The following is a 22,647-nucleotide window of genomic DNA, read 5'->3' on the forward strand; positions in this document are numbered from 1 at the left end:
CAATTATTTCACAGAAGGAAGATTCCAGTTTCTTATCTCCCCTGCTGCTTATGAAATAACTGATGTCCTAACCATCCAGTCATTTTTATCCATTCAATTCTCTCATTCGGTATTGGTTTTCTCTACAAAGAGGGTACAAATCAACTGTGTGAGTACCTCCTGTCTGTATGGTAGTGATATGGATGAAGAAATACACAGTCTACCATGAGCAGGGCAACATGTCAACGGTGTTCTCACCTACTTTCTCTTCCTTTCTTTCCCAGGGGAAAAGAGGGTCAAGAGAAATAGGCAACAGGGGCTTCTAGAAATTACAGAACAGGGTCAACACCTTTTTTCCCACTGGAAAATACAAATGGTATCAGGTGTTTTCCATGCCTATGAGGCAGTGAATTTACTTTGGGTTTCAGTTTAAAATTTAAAGGAGCTGTCCAAAATGTTGAGCCCCATCTTTAAAATAGCTCCCATCACTTTAGACTACTCCTTTAAAGTTCAGAGCAAACCTGAAGCAGATTCACCATCCCACTGACATGGAAGCCACCAGTCACTCCTGGCTATGAGTTTCTTTTCCAGTCAGTGAAAGTGTGTGCCTCTATGTGTCTCTGTGTGCAGCCAAATGTCATATTTTGAATATTTTTCTGTAGCCAATGTAAAATTAAAAAGCAACTTCACCATTGTATTCTAATTACTGGGATGTATTGCAAGTTTTTATTATGAAACATCAGCAGCAGGAACAGTATTTAAAAAATCAGTAGTTGGTTTTGAACTGGGATAACTAAACTTCTGAATAGAAAGAACAGCAAGTTGACCTTATGGAAGACTCCAAATGGACCACTTTGCTGGGATTGGAATATCAACGCATCCAGTGCCATCTTACATTATTAAATATAATTAAAAACTGTATTTTCTCATGACAGTTACTTCTGCCCATTATGATTTGAAGATTGCTCCATATATCAGGGAGAGGAGCATCTGCCCCACTAGATGTTTTGGACTACAACTCCCACAGCCTCTTACCATTGCCCAAGCTGGGTGGGAATGATGGGAACCATAGGTAAACAAATCTGGAATGTTCTCCGTGAGTGACATATCATGCTGCTCTTATGGAACAAGAATACTTCTAGCTTTGGAGAATGGGGTGAAGTACAAGCCTTGGTCAAAACTGGTAATCATAAAGCTACAGAATTATGCTTTCATCTTCATTACGATTTTCATTCAGTAACTGCATGTTATGTATTAAGCTGTTTTGCCTGGAGTTGAAGCTTTGTTTTGAATTCTCTCCAGTGAAATATTTGCCAATGGCAGTCACTTTAATACAATATTAGCATAGCCAACTCTTCCCATGTGGCATGTTTCAGAATATAATATTAATTTGCCAGTTGGTAATGCACTCATTTTAGCAATCTCCTGTGATCTTCCTAATTACATAGCAGCCTGGAATGATCACTCATCATTTTTACCCCTTTGCTCACTTTTTGAGCTTTATTTGCATGTTTGGCTGTACATCCATCATATCATAATATGGTTTTCAAATGCAAGAATGTGCCCTCCTCCACCTCTTTTCTCTCTCACACACACACATACAGACTGAGTCACACACTACATGAGGCCTAAAATCTAGGTATGCACCAGTATACATGCTCCAGTTATTTTATTCAAAAATAATTCTGAATCCAATGAAATCCTGAAAAGGATTGACACACAAACAAAATCATATTGAATTAAACCAGTTTTTATTCTATACCATTTTCAGTGTATCAAATGCCTTACAATTCTTACTTTACTGTAGTCTCTTAACAAGATAAATATCTTAGGCAGAAAACAGAGTCCTAATGAGTGCTCAGAATGAAGGTCTATTCAGGGCACTTAGGTCTGATCCAGACCGGCGCTTTGTGCTGGCCTGGACACGTAGTAGGGTTGCCCGGGGGCGGAGCGACTGTGTGCCCCGCAACCCTACTATGTGGTGGTGGTGTAACAATGGCAGCGCCCCATGTACATGGGGGCCACCATTGTGATGTAAGCACTGTGTAGCATCTGCATGGCACTGCGCATTGCTTACATCGCGAGTGCACCAATGGCACATTCGTGACATCACTGCAACATCACACAAAGAACCTGGAAATTCCAGATTCTTTTTGCTCTGCAGTGGCGGTGCACCGTTTGGGGGCTGCACCATCCCTGAGGAACAAAAACATGCATTGGCAGACTGCTGTTTCTTGGCGGTCTGTCCCCTGCCTTACTCTCTAATATAGGGGTGGACAACAGTGAAGGATCCAAGTGTAGCTGCCTGACTTTCCACTATGAACCTGAGGCCTCTAAAGCCTACAACCACCTTTTGTTTTTTCAGTATCAAAAGTAACAATAACTGTTGAGACCCTAAATAGTGTTGAAATGGACAATTCAGCCTTCTGGGAAAATAATAATAATAATAATAATAATAATAATAATAATAATAATGTGATTGGAGGTCCAGTGGGCTTGAGGGTGGCCACTCTAGAGGGAGGCAGGTGGGCCACATATAACTCTTGGTCCACACAATTCATATCCTTTTCCTTGCAAGTATGTTTAGTGTTATAGGCTGGGAATTTGAGTCAGCTCAAATGTATTTTGTTGTCTGAGGTTTTTGTTCAGGTCAGCTCCATCTTACAGTGACCCTATGTCATTCAGTCAGAGACCTCCCAGAGGCACTATTATTAGCAGCCCTACTCAGATCCAGCAAGCTCAGGACAGAGACTTCTTTGACTGAATCAATCCATGTGTAATGTGGCCTTCCCCATTTCCTACTACCTTACACTTTCCTGAGCATTATTGAGTATTATCCAGTGAGCCATGTCATCTCATGATATGTCTGAAGTACACAACCATACATAGAAATTGGAACTGCTATGGAATAGATGGTCCTGCTTTGGGTATTCAGTGTGCGCGCACGCGCGCACACACACACACACACACACACACACACACAGACAGAGCTTTATTTTGGCATTAAATATTTGTTTATTTATTCTGTTTTTATTCTGACCTTTTCCCCAGGAATAGATTTACAGTGGTTTTTTAAAAAGAATGCAGTGGAAGTATAATGATTAAAAGTATGAAAAATGTAAAATGCAGGGTGCTCATGATTACTGCTCCTTTGTGACGTCCTATTTAACTGCAACACCCCAAACCAATTGATGTCCAAGCTCCATATGCGACACTGCAGGGTGGTAAAAAAAAATTCCGAAAAGAGAAGAGAAATATCCTATCCAGACCCAGACAGGGACCAGAAATTACCTGCATTGCCTGTGGGGGAATAGGTGGGTCGGGGGGCTGAGCAGCATGAATGAGGAAACAGAGCAGACTATAAACCCAAACATCTCAGTGTGTGGTGCCACATGACTGTATACAGCCATTAAACATCCCTCTGGTCTCTATTCTTAGATGCCAGCAAAAATATTCCTGTCCCACAGCCAGATTTCACTGAAGGAGAACAAGTATTAGAAGTTTGCACTAAAAGCACACCCATTTTTCTGCTGAAATAAAAAAGGTTTAAGATGAATTGGATGACTGAGCAGGTTTTATCAGTATGTAATTTATAGCTTCCATTTTACAGACTGTCCTGTTTTCTTATTTCATATTGTGTTTATTCAGTCTCATTCAGATCTTCTCCATGAGCTTCTCTGGGTTTTTGGTGATAGTTTTTCATAGAATTATAGAGTTAGAAGAAACCTCAAGGGTCATCCAGTACAACCCCCTGCCATGCAGGAATACACAATCAAAGCACCTCCAAGTCTGACAGACAGTCATTCAGCTTCTGCTTAAAGACCTCCAAAGGACACCCCACCACTATCCGAGGAAGTGTGTTCCACTGTCAAACAGCTCTTACCTTCAGGAACTTCTTCCTAATGTTGATGTGGAATCTCGTTTTCTGTAGTTTGTATCCATTACTACATGTCCAAGTCTCTGGAGCAGCAGAAAAGAAGCTAGCTTCATCCTCAATATGACATCCCTTCAAATATTTAAACAGGGCTATTGTATCACCTCTTAACCTTCTCTTCTCTAGGCTAAACATACCCACTCCTCATAGGGCATGATTTCCAGACCTTACATTTAGTTATTACCTGTCTCTGAATGTGATATCAAGCTAGCTTCAGGGATTCAGAACTGTCAGTATAAGATGATTCCAATGTAGTCACTGAAAAAAAAAATGGCAAGAGTTGCCCGCTGAAGAAAATTGTGATTTTATCATTCCTCCAGTACCCATTAAGCTGAACAGTTTTAGCCATTTGAAAACCTGGCATGTCATTTTTCTAGCACACAAATTCTTTATTGGTCATAATAAAAATCCAGCACTTAAAACTGATCACTGTTCAACTCTTTCTGATAAGAAATTTGTCTAAATCAACATTTCAGATAAATTTGCTTCCCGATTTTAAGCCGCCAATTCCTAAAAAGACTATTATGAAATGGTTTATGAGCTCTTATCATGAACATTTGTTTCACTTGTATTATTTATTTATTTATTTCTGAAATGCTTCTCCCTTGCCTCTCTAAAGTGGCATGTTAAAATACTAAGAAAAGGGCAGCAATTAACAAAACTGAAAATAAAAATCAAGAGCAGTCATAATCAGTAAGTGGAAACAAAGAGTTTTATGTGGTAGCAACAATATCTCACAAAGTAGAAAGCCTTTTTTGCTGATCACCTAATGGTGAGCAGTGATAGCAAGAGCCATACTTGTTTAGCAGAGCCAGAGAAAAGATCCTTTTTGAACTACAGGTCCTGGCATCCCCCAGACAGAAAAGGCACAAGCTTCATCTAGGGAGGCTGTCTTCAGATCAAACATTAGAGAAGAAGACAATATCATATCAGGGGCTGTACAGATGGGGAGGAAGCGGCGGCGAAACACTGCCCCTTTCTGCCCCGGTTCAGTGCCATGGCAAACACACACCGTGGCACTGATCTGGCCTCTGCAGAGCACAAAAGGAACCGGTTTTTCCGGCCTCTTTTTATGCCCTTTTTATGCGCCATAGCCCTGCCACACTAGCATTCTTCCCAGACTTGAAATCTAAATAAGTATTTCACTTTCTTTTATTACAAGACAGAAAATGGGCAGATGCTGTCATGAGTCTTAGGCTTTATATTCTACTATCTATTGGTTTCACCAGGTTAGAAAACATTTTAAAGGTACAGACTAAACAGCTGTCAACTAAAATTGCCCCTGTCCTGTAACAATGGGGAGCTTCTTCAAAGAAGGCTCCCCAGTGCCTTTTTCCCCTCCCAGGCCCATGTCATCACACTAGGGCTAAAAACGCTAAACTCTGTTGCTCTGCCCGGTCCTACGCTCCAATGGCACAATGGTCACAAGAGCATGTATCTACTGGTTATTTCCCAAGTTTTCTCCCCTCCTTTTGCTCCTGGACTTTTGGTATGCTGGAACAGTACAAATGCTGTGTGTGTGTGTGTGTGTGTGTGTGTGTGTGTGTGTGTGTATCAAATGGAACCAGTATGTCCTGGCATCAGCTGGGGAAAAAGATATGGATGCCCAGACCTTTATACATTAAAATCAAACCCCCTGCACTTCCACCATGACTCACCCTCAGATTTTCCTCTTTTGTGGAGAACTGAAAAAGCAAAGCTATTCCCCAAGACTAATAGCAATAACAATAACATGTACATTTCTATACCACTTCATAGTGAACTCAGCATTCCCTAAACAGTTTACAGTCTGTACGATAATTACCCCCAACATGCTGGGTACTCATTTTACTGACCTATCAAAGGATGGAAAACTGAATGAATCTTGGAGCCCCCCCAGGATTGAATTCACAACCCTGTGGCTGCAGTACGAGCATTTAACCACTGCGCCACCAGGGCACTTTGGCTGGCACTTGGACATCTGGCAACACAATTGAGGACTAAAGATTCTCCCTAAACAGTTAGAATCACGAACATAGAAATGTAAGAAGAGCTCTGCTGGTTTAGGCTAGAGTTCTACATACATGACAAATTAGACTTCACACAGAGAAAGGATAAAGAAGAGCAGAGAAAAAAGAGTGTAAACACAAAATATATATCGAGAGAAGTAAGTAGAAAAGAAGAAGAGGAAGAGAAGCAGCTGCTCCTTTAACACTTAGGGCTGTGGCAGCTAGTCTTCAGAACACCTTTGTCTGGGCTAAAGTGCATTCTGCATAAGAAAGATCTGGATCTTAATTGCCTTTATTGAGAGCTGTAATGTATATAGGGCATTGCAGTGTACATGAATACAGTTGTGGATTGTACTAGATAGGGAGAGAAGGAGAAAGAGGGTATCCTAATAAGGCTTTATTGTCACAGATTGCTATGAAGCCACTGGATTAGTGATGGGACTATGTATTGCCATGTCAGAAGAACAAAGTCTGTTGGATATGAGTCACTTTCCCTTGTGGCATACACAGCCTTCTGTTTCCAACAGTTTGAAATTTATGACAAGGATTTGGCTTCAAGGCTTTTGAGGACATAGCAGAAGTAAATATCTCCCTGCATAGAAACACTTCAAAATTCCTTTCAAACACACACACACACACACACACACACACACACACCCCAATAAGTACTTCGCTACACTAGAAGTTAATGACAGAAGCTAAGACATTAATATCACCCAGAGAGTTATTGCTATTTTTTCTGTGGGTCTTCAAGTTGCCAGTCAACTTATGGTAACCCTGTGAAGTGCATCAAGAACTTATTTTAGAACTAATAATAAGAGAAGAAATTAGGCTGCATTACTGATTTGAGAAGACAAGGTTAGGGTGTTAGTTGAGGTTTAGTTTTAAATATCTGTGGCCTAAATTCATTTACAAGTCTCAGGACTTATACAGACCAGCACTTTGTGCCAGCCTGTGGGCAGAGTTAGGGCACAGCATCCACACGCTGGATGTCCTAACCCCACTCCAAGGGCACCACTTTGGCACGCGCTGGTCTACACGGTGCACGATGCCCTTGATGCAGCACTGAATGGGCATCATAAAGCTGCACCACCAGAGCTATGGTGCCCCTTGGAGGGCACAAAAAGGAGCCACTTTTTGTGGCTCCTTTTTGTGCTCTCCAGAGGCTGGGTCAGGGCCACAAGGTGAGGTTGCCATGGCCCTGATCTGGCCAGTAAAGAGGCGGCTGTATGTCGTCCATCTGTACAGCCCCTCAGTTAGAGTTGGCTCATTTAATGTGGAATGTAAATAAGTGATTACCACACTTCCATTCATTCTGTGGGTCTATTCTAGTTGAGAATAGCAGTTAGATTTAGGGTTACATTAGTTCTGTATGATCTGTTGTGTTTTCTTTTGATGAGTATTCAAGTTAACTTGACAAGACAGAGTGCAGTACAGAAACATAACATACCAGAAAAAGGAACACAATAACCCACTCTGAAAATTTGCTTGAGCTTCACAGTATCACAATTAAAATATAAAACAGTTTTTACATTTGAAGTGTTTAAACAAAGGCCATTCTAACCTTCTTTTTAAAATTAGGGTGGGTGGAGAGATTGCTTCTCAAGCCAAGTAACTTCTGATTTTGTTTCCAGAGTACACTGTAGTTGCCCTACAGCAAGTTGACATAGCCTGCCAATGGTTCAGACTGGAAGTACGTACATAGGCCAATCAATTAATATGCAGTGATTTAAAAAGACTGTTCTGTGAGCAACCAAACTCCATTGGCCTGAAGCTCCTTTAGAATTTCTTTGCCAGGCTGGAACAACTTCTTCCTCTATGTTTTGTTAGGATTGTTAGTGTCCTTCTGACATTTATTACAAAGTACACCTTATGTTCAAGAAATTTTACAGAGCAATCCTATCACATCTCGTGGTGGGCAGTAGCTTCATGCAGGACTCTGCTGAGTCCACTCTTTGTTCATCCCAAGACTTTACTGGTGCTCAGCAAGCAGCTGAACCTATTTTGGGGTAAGGCTGTGCATTAGGATGCTTTTTAAATTCTACAATAAAGCTCACAACAGGTTCACTGGACCCCTGACATGGAGGCCACCAGTGTCCACTGAAATGTGCCTAAAATATATGCGATATATATACTCGTACTGTTCTGTTCTGGAATAAAGAAACTCTGATCTAGAGATGTAATTCTTCACTAATTTTTTCTCCAAGGAAGTCAGAAGTCATTTTGGCAATTTTCTTCCTGCTAGTCTTTGTAAACTTTGCAGTTAAAATTTAGGGACTAATATTGTGCAAAGTTTTCATGTCTACAGAAATACTATTTTCTGCACAGAAAGTTCCATTTCTGGTGCAAAAAAGGCTGTTTCCTGTCAAAAAGAGGTACGTGAGAATTTTGTACAGAACAACTTCAGAACTGTGAGGATTTTTGTCCAGGACTTTTCTCATCAAAGATTCTCAACCCTTGAAAAACATAGCTTTTGACCATTGTTGAATATTCTTTTCATCCCTAGTTTGATCTATGGACCACATGCAGCTCTCTGGGATTCCCTATTTGGCTTGCTGACTTCAGCCTCTTGATCCCAATCTCTTTCCACTTCTCAGCTATTTCCTGATGCTCAAATGAGCAGAGCAGTGGGAAGTTCGGCCAGGAATGTGAAGTTTACCTCCCAGCACAGAAGCTGAGCAGAGTGGTGAAATCCTGGGAAAGCTATGACTACAGAACTTCCGTAATACCCCTCCTACCTTCTGGGTTACTTCTTGTTGAGAAAAATTCTTCCCCTGAACCTAAAATGGCATAGGGAAAGAATATGGAAAAATTGCTTTCTAGAGTAAAATGCCTCCTATATTGTCATGGATGCATTGGACTTTGGAAGCAAACCTCCCCTGCCACCAGATGGGGAAAGGCCTGGGGATCATATGTGGTCCATAAACTGCACTTTCCTTACCCCTGCATGAAATCTTCCTTGAAAGTGGGACCAAACACTGTTTCACAGACAGCGCTTCCTTTCTATATGCATGTGCTCTCTATATAAACATGCATCCAGACACCCACCTACAAGGCATGCAAGAGATGCCCTGCTTCTAGTTGTATATATTTTTTCAAAATAATAATAATAAATAGACTACAAACATCAACAGCTTCGTGCAAAACAATCTACTGTCTTAAAGGGGTTTATGTACATTTTAATGAAAAGGAAAATAATGCTAAACATAATTTTTCCTCATCATTTTTTCTTGGGCTAGGGATAGTCTGTACTAGTGGTTTAATATGGTACTTTTGTTTGTTGCTTTAGATTGAGATGTTAATGCAAGAATGTGTTCTTAATAGCTTTTATTAGGTTTCAAAACATTTTTATGTTCTGTTCTGCTAATGGGGCATAAAGTCTGGATATAATATTATTAAAGAAAATGGCTTCTAACGGTTTATAAATAAAAATTACCCCAAACAAATAATTGGTTTAGAAGCTCTTTGATGACTTCTAGTGGAACATGAGCATTGCTTCTGTTGCACTTTCCATAATGGGGAGTTCTAGGCAAATACAGCCAAGGCCAGCTTGTACTGTCTGAGACCTTTGGAGGAAATTATATTATGAAGCACAAAGTCTGGTAGGTAAAAATGTCCCACATGACTGACACAAACAAGTGGTAGGTTTAACAGGTCTCTGTCTGCACAACTAATCTATCATGGCAGCATTTCAGAGAGCTGCCAGTCCTTTTTATATCTTTATTCCTCCCTGCAGCAGCAGCACTACTCCATCTTGGGCCTCAGAAAAAAGATCCCTACCTATTTTCCAAGGCTCTTTTCTTTAGTACTGTTACTTAAAATGCTACATGTCCCACATACGTTCTGAGGTTAATGAAATCCAATGTAAACAGACTGAGTAATTACATATATGTCTTCCTCAGTGTTTTACAATGCATTATATTTTTACTCGACAGAGGCAGACAAGTCAAATGACATGTTTAGGAGTAAATAAGAAATCTATGAGAAAGCCAAATTTATATTGCACATTCATAGCAGGGGTGTAACTAAAGGAAGGGAGCAAAAGGAAAACATTGCACCCTGAAAGGAATTCCCGCACTCCAGCAATTTTTCATCCAGTCCCTACATTTCTAACATTGCAGAGAGTGAGGCACTGAAATTCATTTACACTTACAATTATTATGTTTGGTGTGTTTGCATTTTCTTGGTAACTTTGCCTCCTCCTTTTCTTTGGATGCCTAAACTGTATTTCTAAATGCTCAACTAACATTCTAAGTGACTACAGTGCCAGAAAGGAATATTTTAGGAAGGAGGGCAGAATTCTTAATGCCCTCATTTTCTCCACCGCACCCCCCCCCCCAGCAGCCCCATAGCTACATCCGTGATTCCTAATTTTCTGGCTTAACAACAAAATCACTATTCTTTTCACTTGAGAGTATCTCAAAGACAGAAACAATCTCTGATGGTCCTTAATAGTCCTTTGTTGCATTCATTTTACTGATGCTCTTGGATACCAAAATGGTTCCAACTTAATGACTGCTAAATGATATGCTAAGCTAAGCACATCCTTTCTGGAAATTAAGCTGCCCATGCTGATTATCCAAGAGGACACTTAAAAAAAAAGTCCTCATGAGTCATTTGTGACTCACAGTTTTGCGTCAATGAAATCTTCTGCACTTGGTTCCACTTCCCCTCTGTCTTTTCCCTCCTAAACCATCTGAAAGGAATGTAAGGGATCTTTGTTTTTGGAAACATCATTTGGGAAGACATCACCAGATGTTCTTTCGCATGCAGTTAATTAAGCACCATAGAATGGAGTGCCACTTTTGTAGACAAAGGCTGATAAAGCTGTAGATAAGGAAAGCATGACCTTGAGAGAGGGGGGGGGACTCTTACCCCTATTTCTCTGAAATTACAAAAATATCCACACAGAAGTGATAGCTTCACATTCCATCTAATGCTGTCTAAAAGTAAAATTTTAATTGCCAATTTTTAAATTTAGCTATTCTATTTGTACCCTATTTTCAATTTTAAAAAATGCTCAGTGGGGCTAATGCTCTTTAGTGATTCTGAATGTCAATAGACCATTCTGACCTCAAATCAGGGATTAGCCCGATTAGGGTTTTCCTGCTTACCTGCAGTTCTAAAATATCACGATTCATAATCTTTAGTGATTCTGGTTGGGTTCTGCCAATGGAACTGATTTGGAATTTGTCTATGGATGCATAACCCTAAACTTCACTGGGACCTATCTGTTTTCTTCCATTTGTATATATGAGAAAGCTGTTATTGGCTACTACTTCCCAAGACATATATGGAATAGTTATTTTCATTCATTTTTCCACCCATCCATACAACAAAAATGTTTAGCAAGAATGACTGACAATGGGTGTCTTCATATTCAAGAGTATATATGCCATTTGTAGTTGCTCTGCATGATTTGGAATCCTGACTCTGCAGGAGTCAAAAATGTATCGAGCACCTATATGTATATATGTTCCTGCATTTATTTACTGTATTTTCCAGAACTTGGAATGGTTACACTTTTAGACTATAGTTTCCAGAATCTACCAGTCAGCATTGCAGTGGCCCTGTTGACTACAGGGTTCTGAAAGTACTAGTTCAAACAATAAGTAGTTCAAACTCTTGCGTTTTAATTCTTCTTTTCAAACAAATTATTGTTGCCAAGAAACTTTCATCAGTAGTGGATAATAACAGGCCCTGACACTAGCCTTACCAACTAGGCAACAAGAAACATAAGATGAACAGAAGAGAATGGATAAAAATGTAAATTTGACAGACAATAAATAACACATGCACACTGGAATTAAAATCACTTTACCATGGACACATTTCAAATGGCCACGTCTTTTTCAGTGCTTATAAGTACAATAGCATAGGCACTAATTATAATACCATAAGGTTGGCAGCCTTTCAGTCAAGCTACCCAGCCTGAGATGTAATACCCAGGTATGGAAAATGCACATATAAAACCACCTTTATGTTGATATGGTGACTCCTCTTGCCAACTGGCTATGAGTAGATTGGGTACTCAGTTGTTAAAGCCATCTCCCACATACTCACAGAACAATCATACTTTCTTTTCCTCCATTACTACTCACATTAAGATTAATCTTTCTGCCTGAAGATTTAAGTAAGCATGGCAAAATCCAGAGACTTTAATCAGTGCCCTAAGACCTGGCAATCCTACCAGGTCTGTTCCCCTATTAGTCTGGTCCTGCTCACCTATGCTTCACTTTCAAATATGTTTATTTTATCTGTAGAGTTAATTAGTTCAATTGTAGATGTGTGTGTGTGTGTGTGTGTGTGGGTGAATATATATACTCATTATATGTGATGTATATATGATATGATGGGGATCTGTGGTCTTCCATAGGTTGCCTGACTACAAGTCCCATCAACCTTGATAACTAGCTATGCTAGATGGAGCTGATGGGAACTGGAGTCCAAAAATCTCTTGAGTGCCATAGTTTCCTCATCTTCAGTATATCTGAAGATTATGTATGACTTTCTTCCATGAAAGTGAGGGTTTAGATGAGAGTAAGATGCTTATCTGTGAAGCCAACTCACTATCTTCTTCATTCTAAAGAATAACATTTCCTGCAACATCCATTTTGAAACATGAAAGTGACTGTGAAAGGGGAAAATATTCAATTCTAATTGAGTTTAAGAACAAGATAACTGATCAGCAGTTAATTCATATCCTGAAATACCTGAGCCTTCTTTATCTGCTCTTACAGATCAAATGCCAAAATGTTGGTCTGGCACTTATTCAGGCAACATGAGCAAGTTTTGCTGCAACCAAGGGAAACACTTTAGACAATGCTACAGTGAACAGCAGATGTCTACAGTTTATTTTCCATTATTGGGTTTTAATAGAATTTGCATGAGGTCTTATTTATGCTCAAGATATCACATTAGGGACCTGGGGCTCACTGTGCAAGCACAACTGCCATGCTGTCTGTCTTGATATACATTGAATAAAACTAGGAAAAGTGCCAAAAAGTTTACTGTCTTTAGCAGTGAGAACAGCAGGAAAGCATTTGAAAATGTGAGATTAATCTGTGATTTCTTAAGCAAAATTTCCCTCTAGTCTGATTCTGTTCTTGAACAGCCTGAGTGAATTAGGTAGGAATGATAGAATGTCAGTTTTGCTTTCTATCACATTCATTTTTTAAAATCAAATTCTTTCCCTCCCATTTAAGGAGAAATTTGCCACTTTTGTGTGGTTATTTTCAAACCTGAACAGAAAGAATGCATAATCATCTCTCCTGGACAAATTCAACAGGTACTGCTATTCCCAGAATGGACAGATACCTGCCTGCCACATAGCTGTAAAATACAAGCCGTTGAGGAAAAAAGAAGAGAAAGTGGCAATCCTAATTCAACATGACAAACATGTGGGATACACAGGGGCTCACAGTCAGAATTTAAGCATGAATTATCATTTTCATTGCTTTGCTTGGATAGAGACATCTATCAGTTTTGTTTTATCCCCATTCTTTAACCTCTGTTTTTCCTATTGAATTAATGAACACATTTGCAAATATTAGTAAGTCCTTATAAAAAAATAAGCAATCTTTGGTCCCCTGAGCTACCTTTAGTAGTGCATCCTCTGACCACTTCATTTCTCCTTCTGAACTGCCTGTAACACATTACTTTAGCAAGCCTGCATATCATAAAATTCAACAAAAAGTAGAAATTCTTTATAATATTTGTTTGCATATTCCTTTGAATAACTGACAATACAGCTGTTAACAAAGTTTCAGATATGTTGGGAAAACTGGACGTTTCTCAACTGTGCCAGCCCAAATCATTTTGTTCCTGTGGCAACCAACAAAGTAACAAGTAATCCCATTCATTCCATGTACAAATGGTGACTGGCCAAACAATTTAATTTGTTTTCAGTATGTGTAATGGGAGGGCCAGAACCAGAGTGAGGAGAAGGGGCAAGATGCTGAGTGAGGAATGGTGGAAAGTGAGAAGAAACAAGCATGGAGAGGGAGAGGTAGACAGGGTGTGAAGAAGGACTCTACAACTGGGGAGAAGGAAGGACAGCAATACCAATAGCACTTTACACTTCTATACCGCTTCACAGTGAACTAAGTATTCTCTAAGAAGTTTACAGTGTGTAAGCCAATTGCCCCAACAAGCTGTGTATTCATTTTACCGACCTATGAAAGGATGGAAAGCTAATTCAGCATGGAGTCCTTGTGGAATTGAACTCACAATGTTGTGGCTGTAGTACCAACACTTAGAAGTTTATTGCACCGGGGATAAAACATTCCCCGATGCGTTCTAACGAGCACGAGCGGGGCCACGCACAGAGCGTGATGGGAACCTGATGGGGCCCAGAACGCGACTTTACCACACAGGGAATGCCGCCGCCGAGTGTTCCCATCAGGTTCCCATTGGGTTCTAGGGGGTGCCATTTCTGGGAATTGTTTCAAAGCGTTCCCAGAAATGGCGTCCCCTGGAACCCGATGGGAATGCGTGGCGGCGGCAGCGGCGTTCCCTGTGCGGTAAAGTCGCCTTCTGGGCCCCATCAGGTTCCCATCACGCTCCGTGTGCAGCCCCGCTCGTGCACGTTAGAACGCATCGGGGAACGTTTTATCCCCGGTGTGATAAACTCCTTAGCCACTGCGCCACCAGGGACAGACAGTGTAAGGGAAAACAGGAAGATCTGACCGAGGGAAATGGGAGTAAGGTACTTGGAAGGAAAGATGTCCTGGGAAGCTTGGGGTGAAGTAGCAGACCTGGGGAGGAAAGGAGAAGAGGCTGGCAGTTGAAATCCAAGTAGCATGGAAGAGAAAGCAAGGTTAGCAAGAGGGAAACACTAAACACAGCTTTGGCAAAATGCTGGAGTGAGAGTGAGTTACAACCCCTACCACCAGTCAAGGTTTCCGACCATGACAATGAGGCTTCTGGACCCCTCATGAGAAGTTGCCACTGATACCCCTGGGGATAGTGAAGCAGGATATAGTTTGAGGACTGGGAAACGCCGACGGAGTGGCATGGCTATAAATACTTGGAGAAGGCCGACTGGGAGTATTCCAAACAGGACTTGGCTGGAAAAGGGCAGGGCACCACCCTGATGTCATATCATGGCAAAATTGCCAGATTAGGAGAGGAGGCACTTACCTTTGGAGTGGAGTGGACAGAAACATTCCACAGAGGGCAAGGAGGTAAACTTGTTGTATGTCCCTGCCTTATAAGTGATTAAAGAGTGAAGAATACCTACATCGAAAGCTGATTACCTCCAATGGATTCCCAAGCTAGCTACCCCTGCAGTTTGCAGGGGCACATAGCAAGTAATTTTTTAAACACTGCAATGAGTAACAACAATGAATTCTTTGTTAAACATGACTACAAATAAAAGGAACATATTCTTTTCAAAAAGTAACCTTCCAAGCTCTTCATATGAATCTCTTTCCCAATGCATAGCTGATTCTTGTAAGCACATTGACTCATTTTGGTCCTTCTGATCTTCTCCTTGAGCATTATAACACAACATGAAGTGTTTCTTTTTTTTTTTTTAAGTATGTGACAGTTTGAAGAATTTCTTTAGCATTACAGTGTTAAAAATAATTGGAGAGGACTCAAAAACATCTATAGTTAGAATAAATGATTGAACTCACATTACTTTGAAACACATGCATATGTTAGGCCTTGATTGCTCAGCACTTATCTGGCATTTCACTACAGTGCCAATATATTTATATGGGCTGACACAGATATTTGCATGATTAGATTATCTTGGTTCAGAATGGAGGTGCTACATCTGACCTTCAAAGCTGATGAACAACAATATACTTTCAATTATTTATTTTATTTGCCTGTTGCACTGTTTAAACTGTAATGTATTGTTAGTACACAACATGTGTGTGTGTATAATGTCTTTTTCCATTACTTTCCATTTTCTTTTTTTAAAAAAAAACCCTCAGAATTAATAACTTAATGGAATAAAACTTGGAAAAGTCCTGACAAAATGTTTCTAAAAATGTCAAATTATCCATAAAAGGTAACTTCAGAAAATAACTAGAAAGTTTTACTCTTTATCCCAATAAAATAACTTTGTTTTCCCTTGATGCATATTCTTGAAATGTAGCTTTATGATGTCCTCATTATCAAAAACATAAGGAGAAAGGTAATATTGCTTATAACTCTTTATTATCAAATCCTAAAAGACTGGCTAAAGTATACCACCACTTGCAGAAATTATTTAATTTTATTTCTTCCATTTATTTTGTGTGTGTGTATGTGCGCGTTGTTTGCCTTCAAGTCACCTCCAACTTATGGTGACCATAAGATGAACCAATCATGGGGTTTTCTTGGCAAGATTTGTTCAGAAGAGGTTTGCCATTGCCTTCCCCTGTGGCTGAGAGCATCAGACTTGTCAACCAGTGGGTTTCGTGGCTGAGCTGAGAACTGAACCCTCATCTCCAGAGTCATAGTTCAGCACTCAAACCCCTATGCCATGCTGGCTCTATTTATTAATGTATTACCTAGTGAAACTGTGTGCCTTTTGTGGATTGGAATAACCATTAGTTTGCTCTACTAAAGTTTTCAAACAAAGCTACACATACATAAGCTGGACACTGTACATGGTACATCCTAATAATGCTAGACATGCCTATTGCCATGGTGCCCCTTAACAGCCCCTTGAGAAAGGAGTATTTCAGCTCCCTGCCCATGACAAGGGACTTCCCCAAAGCAGAATGGAAGCACAACTTTATAATTCTTAGATTATTTTCTCTGTCTTCAAAACTGTATTTATTGCAAATCTATGTGCTGGTTAGTGAAGTCTGCCACCAAGTGACTGGAGATGGTGCATCAGGTTTTAAATAATAAAGCATATTTCAATTAAATTAAATTAAAGCATAATTAATTCTTACTATGTGGGGAATAAGAATTAGGGAGTGGACTGTCATAGGCATCAAGCAATTCAGACACACAGATGTAGACACACAGAGAGAGAGAGAGAGAGAGGGAGGGAGAGAGAGTGTACTAGCGCTTCCTCTCCTCCTACACAAGGAAAGATTTACACTGTGAGATAGTAATACCAGCTAATATCCATACACCATATGGGCCTAGAGGTCCACATGGCACCAGTGCCAGGCAACTGAGCAATATCAGTTCCAGTGTTGCTACCATCAGCAAGACCTGCTAATGCTTCAGACCTTGGTATTGCCCCACCTTATCAGATATTTGCAGCAGGTCCATTTGCAATGTTTGATGTACCTGTTTGATAATGGAGATGATACAGGGTTTTCTGAGAAACAATCTATGTTGAATCTTGTTATTGTTGTTGTTGTTGTTGTTGTGCACCTTCAAGTTGTTGGTGACTTGTGGTGACCCTAAGACAAACCTGTCATGAGGTTTTCTTGGCAAGATTTGTTCAGAAGAGGTTTCCCATTGCTTTCCCCTGAGGCTGAGAGCATGTGACTTGCCCAAGGTCACCCAGTGAGTTTCATGGCTGGGCTGGGAATTGAACCCTGGTCTCCAGAGTCATAGTCTGAAACTCAAACTACTATGTCACACTGGTTCTAATCTGATCCTTTTAATTAGGAATGCCATTACCCCTCCCCATTGATAATTCTTTCCAGCAAATGCCATCATTTGCCCTGCACCTACAACAGTAGATGCCAGCAGAGCAGGCTGAAATAAAAAGAAGGTTATGGGTGGTGAGTCAAGCCATTCCAAGTCTTTACCAAAATTGAAGGAAGGCACAGTAGCAAGGCTTCAACCATTATAGGATCCATCACATGAATCCAACACTTGTGAGAACTGAAGCCATGAGGGAAGAATCCAAATAAATCCAAAAATTCACAAAATTCAGGGAGAATAAATAGTTTAGAACAACAAAAATTCCAAATGTTTACTATGGAATATATAGCCACCTGACCTTGGGATGCTAGGTGTTTCGTTCTTCAGTGTTTTGTATTTAAGTGGTGTTGATTCATCAGCTGTTTCAGCTATTAGCTGCTTTCTTTTAGAGAGGAGGGGGTTCATATGGAGCCAGAGACCTTTCTATATCTGCCACTTTTTTGTAGCAAAAGCAATAGCATGTACATTTCTATACTGCTTATCAGTGAACTCAGCACTCTCTAAGCAGGTTACAGCCTGTAAGCTAATTGCCCCCAAATAGTTGGGCACTCATTTTGCCAACTTATGAAAGGATGGAAGGCTGAATCAACCTTGGAAGCCCTGGGATCAAACTCATAGCTTTTTGGCTGCAGTACCAGCATTTAACCACTGTGCCACCAGGGCTCTTCATCAGACTCTATGGCAGTGGTTCTCAACCTTTGGTCCTCTAGATTTTTGAGACTTCAGTCCCCAGAATTCCTGAACAATGAGCATACTGACTGGGACTTCTGGGAATTGAAGTCCAAAACATCTGGAGGCCCATAGATTGAGAACCACTGCTCTATGGGATGAGTTATGATGTTATTGATAACATTTCTCATGAAGACATTTTCTGGTAGACTACTTGGATTAGACAAACACTTGGTTGAACATGTTCAAAGGTTTAGAACTTTCTTCTTATGATGCCTCCAGGTCATCCTTCAAAGCCACTCTCTGCTGAGAATTTACTGTGTTGATTAGGTTTTCCATGAATACAGATATAGCCTCCTAGGAAGAATTTTCATGCTCACAGAGGCAAATGTTCGAAAGGCTATGACAGAATCAATGCAGCCCCAGAGACTATTATGATATGTCATGCAGATAAAAAAAGTTCTTCCTCCTTTTTATGTACATGCATGTGATCTTAATATTAATGTTTAATCCTGAGTTAAGCAGACTCTCTGCTACCACAATTTCATTAACTTTAAATTTATTATCTGTATCTAGTCCGGGAGTCACTACACATTATTCCAGAAAGAATAAAAAAGCATGTTAAATTAGAGTCTCTTTCATGTAGAAGTGCTTCTAATACTGAAGATGAATGACACAATTTAATAATTTGATTCATTTGAGCTGGAATTTACAAAGCCTGGATGGTGTCTGTAGTCATGATAAATAAGAATCATAAAAGTAAGAATGACAAAGGGGGAGGGGGGATGGATTGTAAGAATAACATACATCCTGAATATTCTGGAGAAATAGGCAACATTAATTAGGTTTTCTCCCATTAAATGGATATGAATCCAGTAGGGGGGGGAAACGTTATTTATAGTACACACCTACTCAGAAATAAACCCCACTGAGTTCCATGCAGTTTAGTCCCAGAGATGTGCATTTTGGAGAGCAGCCATAAATCTATAAATCTGTTCAAAACAAAATTCCTACTGACCCCACCTTGTCTACCAACATCCTTAATTTCCTTGCTTATCAGATAAAATGTCTTGCTTTATTGTTTTTAATACTTTGTTAATGTTAACTTGATTACAGTACAAGGAAACTGTTGGATAAATACCTGTCTCATGTGTTCCCATAAAAGGTTTCCTGCACTTGGACACTAATTTGAATACCTGTTTCATACAGTGAATACACAATCTCTGTCCACTGAAGACCAGGAATTGTTCAAATTCTGTTGGGCCTCATCATAAGGAAGGAGAAGAAATTCACATCAACTGATGTTATTTAAAAGGATTTATACAATTCTTTAATTGCAAGATAGTAATTAAAAGTCTGTGCATATCATGCTGTTTCCTGTCCTTGTAAAGCAATTGTAAGTGAAAGATTCCTTCTTTTCTTTTCTTTTTTCCCCATTCTTTTTTGCTTCTTGAATGATAAACACATAGATGTGAAATATTGTAACTAGGGATTTTTCAATAATGTGCACAAATGTGCATAATCAATTGGGAAAAATGTACAGAAATATTTGTATTAATAAAACTGCATAGGAACATGTCTCCACTAGGGAAAGTATGCATTAAAATATTATGACTTTCCATGTGGGGAAAAACAGAAAATCAGAACATGAAGAAAATACAGCTGAGATTTGAAGAAATGCTGCAAAAGTGAGACTGAGAAGGTTTCACATTCATATCATTAATATTGGTGCAGTACTGAGGCTAAAACACTGAACTACAAGTTAAGTAGCTCATGAGTTGAATCACATCCGTGTTACTGATGTACTAGATTACTTTAGGCTGCATCCACGCTCCATAAATAATCCAGTTTCATATCACTTTAACTAGAATTCTGAGGACAGTAGTTTTGTGAGACATTTAACTTTCTGAGTTAGAGAGCTCTGGTGCCACATAATAAATTGTAAATCTCATAATTCCATAGCATTGAGCCATGGCAGTTAAAGTGGTGTCAAACTGGATTATTTCTGCAGTGTGGGTTGTTTCTTAGAAAACTACTTACAATCTCATTCTTATCCATCCACAACATTGGATGGGAGTAGGAGTGGGGCAATAGTTCTGACTTACCTTAAAGATTTGTTGTAAAAATTGAAATTGGACAATGCCCATCCTAAAACATCAGACTATAAGAAATTAATACTTATGAAACTAATACTATAACAAACTAATACTAATATGGCACAAATACTAAGGAGAGATGTGGCAAAAGCAGTAAAGGGATGTAATGCCAAATCAGGCCAAATCCTCTCAATAAGCCTCCATGGAAAACGCATGACTATTACCATACTTCAAGTATATGCACCAACACGGATGAAAAAGAGGAAGAAATAATGAGATTTTACAAAGCAGTCCAGGAAGAAATTGACAAAATTGATAACACACCAACACAGGACATTAAAAGCTAATCATAGGTGACTGGAACACCAAAGTTGGAAGCAAAGAGGAATCAAAAACAGTAAGCAGATTTGGATTTGGCAAAAGAAATGAAGCAGGTGAGCATTTGATAGATTTCAGTGAAGCCAACAATTTATTCATTGCAAATACCAATTTTGTCATGTTCACTGAAATTCACTCTTAGGTTTCTCTTTCTTCAACGTTCACTTAGTATTTGGGACACTAGTCAGATTTCAAAATAAATCTTGTATATACACATAGATTTTTAAATAAATTCATTTGTATATCAAGACATGTTATACACCATTTCATAGTCATGTAGGCCAAAACAGATGGGTAAAATAATGCTGTTCGTGGTTGCACCAGTGTGATTCCCACCGAGGCCACAATTGTCATACATGCCTAGCCCTGATCTGGGCTGCTGCTGCAGTTTTAAAATAGGCCAGTGAAAGGAGTGGTATTTTTCCGCTCCTTTTTGGCCCAGTTCTTTGGGGGAAATGCAAGTCTGGTATGGTTTCTCTCTGTATTCACACCATGTGTCATAAAAATGCTATGCTCCGAATGGAGCCAGAAACTGCATTTTTCAGCCCGTCTGTTTCAGACTGTAGTCTGTTTTTCAATCTCTCTCTCTCTCTCCATCCATCTCCCCACTCTGTTGGCATGTGCTTGATACAAAGGTAATGTTATGTGTTACAAATAGCATATTACAAAATAGTAAGAATAGCATTTTTAGTTGGATGGCTTTTCACTGGGGAAATGGTGCAAGGAAAAAGGCTTACTTCACACCTCCACACACACTAGAGTTTTCATGCTGGGGTGATTCATTGTTTGCTGTCTTTTCTGAAGTATAAGAATGACCAGTGTTAAGCACACTTGTAACATTCAGGTTTAGTGGAATGTGTAGATTGTCTCTCAGGTGAAATCCACACTGATGGCTTACCCTTCAGGCTTTCAGATATGCAGGGAGCAGCAGGGCTTTCAGATATGCAAGTAGGATATGTATGGAGGATAACTGACACTGGCAGCACTATCCGAACACTCCTCAGGAGATCCATGTCCCTCTTTTTCCATGGCACATGGGGACAATGCTATCCTATTGAGCATCAGTGTGTTGTACTGAAGGCATTGCTGTGCTAATGTGCACTTGTTCCATCAGTTTGCATGTCTGCAAAAGGAATGACACAAAAGGAGCCACTTGAACTTGAATATGCAATTGCTGTGGTGGGGAGTTGGAAGTTCTGATTATGAAGATGTCAGTGGTTCACCTATCCACTGATGCTCCTCTCCCATTCCCCCACACTGATGTGTAGTCTGTACACGCAGGGGATCGTCTGGAGTTTCCAGTCTGATTCAGAACAAAAGGGAATTGTTTTTACTCCAGATAATCTCCCTGGAGCACAGACTGTTTTTCACCTATTTTGGCCCTGTGCATCACTTAAACAGGTCCATGTGGGAATGGGGCAGGAATGTTTGTTTTTCCTCCATGTGCTCATGGTCTTACTGATCAACTTACTGGTCCTTATGAATATTTCTGATTGTGGCTTGGTTTCCATGAAGCTTTATGAGGAGGGATGGATTAAGAGACTTTCCTGCAAGCTCAGTGCAAGTGTGACATTATCAACAAAGTAGTTATTTTCCTCAACAGCATGTACTCTTATGAAAATAAAGGAAGAGACTTGCCTTTTTTGTTCCTTTTTGTGGTGATTAGACTGATAAAATCTTAGGAATTGTAGATAGATAGATAGATAGATAGATAGATAGATAGATAGATAGATAGATAGATAGATAGATAGATAGATTTTGGACATCCCTCAAACCATTTGGAAGTATGACATTGTTTTGTATGGGATTTTCAAACATTCCGCTGTCTTCCCTATTTTATTTTTTTAAATGACCACAATAGCAAATCAATGTGTAAAACCATTTTCACAGGAGAACCACAAATCACATTATATGTGAGTGAAATAGGAAAATGCCAAGGATATTTGCTGACAGATTTTTCAAAGTCAGGGGCACTGCACAGCTGATCTATGCACTC

This window comes from Sceloporus occidentalis, unplaced genomic scaffold, assembly GCF_023333645.1.
Source record: "Sceloporus occidentalis isolate IW3139 unplaced genomic scaffold, rSceOcc1.0.p SCAF_7, whole genome shotgun sequence".
Lineage (NCBI taxonomy): Eukaryota > Metazoa > Chordata > Lepidosauria > Squamata > Phrynosomatidae > Sceloporus > Sceloporus occidentalis.